The sequence below is a fragment of the Colius striatus genome, chromosome 5 (genome assembly GCF_028858725.1).
Source record: "Colius striatus isolate bColStr4 chromosome 5, bColStr4.1.hap1, whole genome shotgun sequence".
NCBI lineage: Eukaryota > Metazoa > Chordata > Aves > Coliiformes > Coliidae > Colius > Colius striatus.
The window spans coordinates 42,210,595-42,216,741 of NC_084763.1; positions in this window are offsets into that span (position 1 = coordinate 42,210,595).

A 6,147-nucleotide genomic window follows, 5' to 3' on the forward strand; every position below is an offset into this window, starting at 1 on the left:
CTAACTTAGTTGAAATTAATTACACTTGCATTACAGCGACTTGGCTTTGAAATAAAAACAAAAGCCTGTTATTAAAAATACATCCTAAAAGTAGCATTCTATGTTTTAGCTGTGTTACAAACCTTAGGGTTTAGACATATAGTTTATATTGTGTTGCATATCACATTTTGACATTAGGTTGAATGATGTCATCTACCTCTACTCACACCCTCTTTAAAATCCCATTGGAGAAGAAAACAGTCAGTGCTTTGTGATCTGTACTGTCATGGTTAACCTATTCAAGGTAGTATTTAGCGCACATTCTCTCATGGTCCATACACTCTACACTTTTCTTGCTTGAACAAAACCCATGGGATTTATAGCCCAGCCTCTCACTTCCACATCCCAATCTGTCTTTCCAACAGAAATAAATTACTTTCCCTCATTGATTTTTTTCATGAGCACTGTATTTCTTAAGTGAGAAATTATACCTATATTATCTTGATGACAGACATTAGGCCCTACCCCGAGTTTCCTTTAAGCTCTTTATATCAGTATTTGCAAGTTTTTATGGAAATGCTCCTCTTTAGAAGCATCTTTTTACCTTTGCTGCACCACAGCTGCAGTCGCTTACCGCATCTCCTATTCTTGGGTATGTTTTACAAAGATGACAGCTCCAAAGAGCATGTGAGAAACAGGACATTTTCATCTGAAAATACTGAGATGTGAAAAGCAAAATTTACCCTCTCGTGAAGAATGGTTTTTTGCTGCATATGCTTTTGTTCTATCACAAAATGTACAACACTAAGCAAGAATGAGAAATATCTTTCCTTTGTAGAAGTAGATGGTGAAACAAAGAACAGAATACATATTGTTCAGGTATTTGAATTTTTTTAAGTTAAAATTCGTATAATGCACAGAGTGGGAAAAAGACAGGAAAATATTCTAGGCCTGGGCAAACGGCCCAAGAGCGTTCTGAGAAACTCAATCTATTCAGATTAGCAACACAAAATTGAGGGATGACTTGATGACATTGTTAATGTATCTTTTCAAGGAGAAAATACCAGTTAATAAAGAGCTCTTCAGCCTAGCTGAGAAAGGCATAAAAAGAGCAAATGGCTACAAGCTGATGTCAGATAAATTCAAATGAGATATAATAAAGAGTTCCAGTCACGACAATTAACCACTTGAACAAACAAGCTCCTCCAAGTTATAAAATTTTTAGATGAACACTGAATGGCTGTCTGAAAGACATGATTTAAACCAACTGTTTAAGTTCTAAACTTTGCTAACTGCATAAAATCCCTTGCACAATCTTAGACTGGATTATTAAATTGTGCCTCAAAGCCGGAAATTTTAACATGTGGCAAGATATCAGAATCACATCACCATTCAGAACTGCTTGTTTGTTATAATTGTCTGGTTTGTTTGCATTCTCTTAAAATGGGAATTTTGTGAAACAGTTTTCTAACCCTCTCTCTCCTAACACAAAAGGTTAACTTCCCTACAAACTCATCAGCTAAAAAGTGGGTGAAAGTTGCATTTTAAAAAAATCCCTGTTTCAAATAGCCTTTAACATTAAAAGAGAGAGAGAGAGAGAAAAAAAAATAGAAACTTCAGCACTGGAAGTATTAAAAGCATGCTCTGAAAACCTCTGTGATGACAGTTTGAAGAAAGCAGCTTTTATGTGCTACTGAGCCCATCTCTATAATGTCTTTTAAATGCAACTGTTTACCTAGAAAATATAAGCAAGGGCCAGAATCTGGACAAGAAGAGGCACCTTTTGATTACAGACACTGAACTGAATCCTTAACTAATAAATTGTTCCACACCTTTGTCTGAAACAAGAAAAGCAAAGGTCTGTGTTTGCTCACAAGAATGCACAAGCCTCCTGAAAAGCAATATGGTTTTCTACATCTAAGTCTCTGTATTTGTTGACTTAAAGAGTTTGTAAGAATGACAATGCACATCACTGGTTTGTTACTTCTGTCATCTGTGCTACTGAGTGTACCTTGACTCAGATCAAAGTTGAAAGCTTCTTAAAAGATACACAAACCACAATGTGACAAATAGCATGCTTTGTTTGACACAGCAAACAAGAAATTACTTTCATCAAGCCAGGAAAAGAATCCTGTGTTTTCAGTGCTAATTCTGAAGACTGCAGTGATGGAACCAGAGCTTTACTTCATCCTCAAGGAATGAGGACCTCCAAAGACAAACAGAGAAGAAAAAACACTATCAGTGCATTAAATGGTGACAATAGTATGAATTCGAGACTTGTACTCTGTACTACACATCTGTAGGAAATTCGCCCTTTACATAACTAAATAGATTTCTCAGAAAGTGGAAAATGTCTCTATTGAGCAAACACTCATCTAACAGGAAGTTACAGATTAGAACACAGGCAACACTTCACAGATACATCCAAAACTAACATCCATACATCTATAGCATTACACAACCTATTATCATATACAGTTAACCAGACATTTTGGCTTTGTTATTTTTACCATAACATCACCTGAGTCATTTCCAATGTATTTTTATACAGTATTTGAAAGTTTTTACAAAGATAATGCACATCAGATATACAAATCCTTACTAATATAAAATTGTTGGAGTAAAAAAAAATTTCACTATGACATATGCTCAGTAAAAATCAATGGTCACACATGAAATCACATTTGGCTTGGAATCTAATTTGTTCCCAAAATGTACATATACAAATTTCCCCTTAAATTAAGCTTTTCCTCCCTGAGAAAAAAATATTTACTAAACAGATTTTTACTTAAACTAAAAAAACCTGACAGCCTTTTCAGGGACTTGAAAGGGCTTTAAATGGGACCTAATAACATCTCTACAACCCTTACAAATTAAAACTATGCAGCTTTCCTACCGAGCTGGAAGCATATGCCTGAATGTTAGCACAAACTGACAGAAAATGCACACAGTAAACAAACAGCACAACAATGAAAAATACATAGGCTGTGTCTGTTCACACACATATAAACAAATACATCTATTTTCAATCTGTGTGAAGAAATAGTAAACAAGGCAATACATTTGCAAACTTATGAGCAGAAAGAGCAGACACCATGTCTTTATAACTAAAGATGCCTGACTCAGTTCTCTTAAAAAAGCCTTTAACTGGGCCACTACAAAGCTCTGCAATACAGCGTTCCTTGCTGAGTCAAAGGCATGGCTCACGTGTGCAGATTTGCTTAAACCTGCTTTCTTCGGCTAGCAGAAGTATTTTGAGCTGGAATTCCCTGTGAATGCATTCAGACTCAGTTCTCTTCATTTATGACAGCAGTGTACTTGATTCTTAGAATTACTGGTTTGTACACTTTCAGCAGCATAAATGTCCATATTTCCATTAGAGAAAGAAAAGAAAAAAGTCTATACTCTATATAGAGTCTAAGTCTATACTATTACTCATCCTATTCATCCTGGAGCTTGGTTTGGAGACAAAAAACAGTCCAGTATCACGGTAGCAACACTGCTACCCTTCCAAGGATAAGCTTACAAAAGAGATCGCACTCAACTTTGTGGCTGTTTACAACACAGGTTTTACTTATTGTGCCAATATGCATTTTTATCTCATGTTCTTTTAAAACAATCGTTCAAATGTTAATCAAGTTGAAGTAACCTCCAAAAAAGTGTTACTGTCTTTTCAAATATATCAATATTTTTATCACACTCCTGTAACACGTCGAAGCGTAAAAGCACATGACGGACAATCTCATGGTATGAAGACAGTTTCAGTGAAGCTGCTTACAGTTGCTATACTAGAAAGTTTACTTCAAACTCTTGCCCTGGAATTGCCATTTCTGTATCAAATTTATTCAATCCACACAATTTATTCACTCTTTCTGAAAAGTTACTCTCTGGCCCTTGATGGCAGCAGGCCACCTGCCTTTGCTAATTAGCAGTACCATGTTCAATTGCCACTCTACAAGAAGAAAATGCATTGGCTCTTTGGCCAGTATATTTTGTTCTAGAAGACTAGAAGCTATTGGATCTCTGTCTTATTCCCTCATAAAGGCTTTAAAACTGACTACACTGTACAGCACCTCAGGTGAGCGCTGCTAACCTGTGGCTAAAATTCTTATTTTTCCTAATTCTTCTTTAAAAGACTTCTGTAAAACCTGACCATTCTAGACAGACCCATGATTTCTGCATTATTTAAACACACAGTTAACATTTTAGAATTAGACAGGAATAAAAACAGGTATCATTAGTCACTTATTAGTCACCTTCAAAACAGGCAGTGTTCATTATGTTAATGTCCTTGGAGTGTTTAAAGCAACCTTTTGCATTTGAAGTGGAGGCTCTTGGTAAAAGGTGGCACTTAATAAGAAATGGCAATTACTGAGGCACGTTACTCTCCAGAAGACTGCAGTATGAATTTTAATTTCTTCCTGACCATACATAGATCAGCTCAGGCTAATACAGACATTTTAGTTTGGAAGCAGTAGGAAGTACAGTAAAAGTGAAAACTAAAATGAGAGACAACACTAATCTTCTCTGAGTTTCAATTAAGGCCCAGCACCTCCGGATTAAAGGCTTATTTTAATGAAAAGCCTTAATTAAACATACATATGTATAGGATCACCTTAATGAGGTATGACAGAAATAGAAGAGACAGCAAACATTATTTTAAAAGAAGCTTATTAGCAACTTTAAAAAACTCAGTCAAGGATTCAAGAAAAAAAAGCCCAAACCAAACCAACGCACTGCAATACTGAAAATACACAGCAATGCTGGGTCATGTTTAAGCATAAATCAGTGAAACCAAAATAGGTACAAGAGAGGTATTTTTCAGTATCTTTGTATTCAAATTGATACATAATAATGATTTTTTTCTATACATCGATGAGTTTATTTGGGGAAATATTACAGTATTTACACTTTCCTTTACATTTTAGATGCCAGAACAACAAGTTTTCTACTTTATTTGCTAATTAAAATTTATTACTAAAAATCTTTAAATTGAAAAATACCCCTTTGTGGCATTACTGAGTCAGGTGTGGTGTCAGACTAACTTGCAAGTTCACTTTAAAAACCATTACTTGATCTTTTTATTCCTGTTAGTGATTCAATGTCATTTTAAAGGTAGCCACTTCAGTTCCTTTTTACATCTTCCTCTACAGTACACAGAAGTATTCTCATTTGCAGATTTGACTTTAAAGTAATTACTGATAATTACAGAGAAGTGCATCCAGTAGATTAATCACTGCATTTATATGCTGCTCGAAGGACAGCCTCACTGCTTTTGTTCAAAAAATATCAATTCCCCATGAAATCAAATAGCGGCTGATAAGGACTCTGACAACTATTTAAACATAAAATATTAAAGAAATGGCAAACCTGGACTTGACACAGCATCTGTACCTGTCCTCCTCTTGGGAAATAAAGGGCCACCAAGTGAGAGTGATCAGGAAAATGGCCAGAGGAAGCCTACACTCCTACTAGAGACTAAAAGTACCTTTGCACAGTTCTGGATCTGAAAGAAACACATTACAAACAAGGGCAGTGTCTCAGGAAGCCACACTCTGAAGCCTGGAAAGTCCCTGAAGGAGCTGCTGCTGTACACTAATCCAGGTTTTACAGTCTCCCTGAAGCATCTGCTTCTTGCCATGGACAAAGATGGGACTCTAGGTGGCAAAGACCTTTGGTTTGATCCATATGGGTACTGCTCATGTGTTCTATTTGTACAGATTTTTTTTTTAGCAGTGACTCTGTCTATAAAGTTGCATGAACACAAGTCACCCAGAATGGCAGTGACGTCGCTTCCCTTAAATGTTAAAGTCACTAGTGCATAACAGCGTGAGACATCTTGACTTTGCTAAATGGAAGGGAAAATATAAATTCCCCACTCAGCCGTGCTTAGAAAGAGATGCAGTCACAACCACTGAAATAATCACCTTAAAGGTGTTTTTCACACCAGAGCCACCCATGAACTCACCCCTTGTTGAAGGCAGACCAACACTAATGCAGCACAAATAGTGACTCAGTGTTCATCACTAACCTGGGAGGCTACTGGAGCAGATGGCCAAAGATTCTGCATCCCTGCCACCATTGCTGGGAAGTTCTGGGAAGATCGAGAGCTCTGCTAAAAGGCCACTGCTGAAGGAAGACCTGCATGTACGATAATCACAGGGTCTT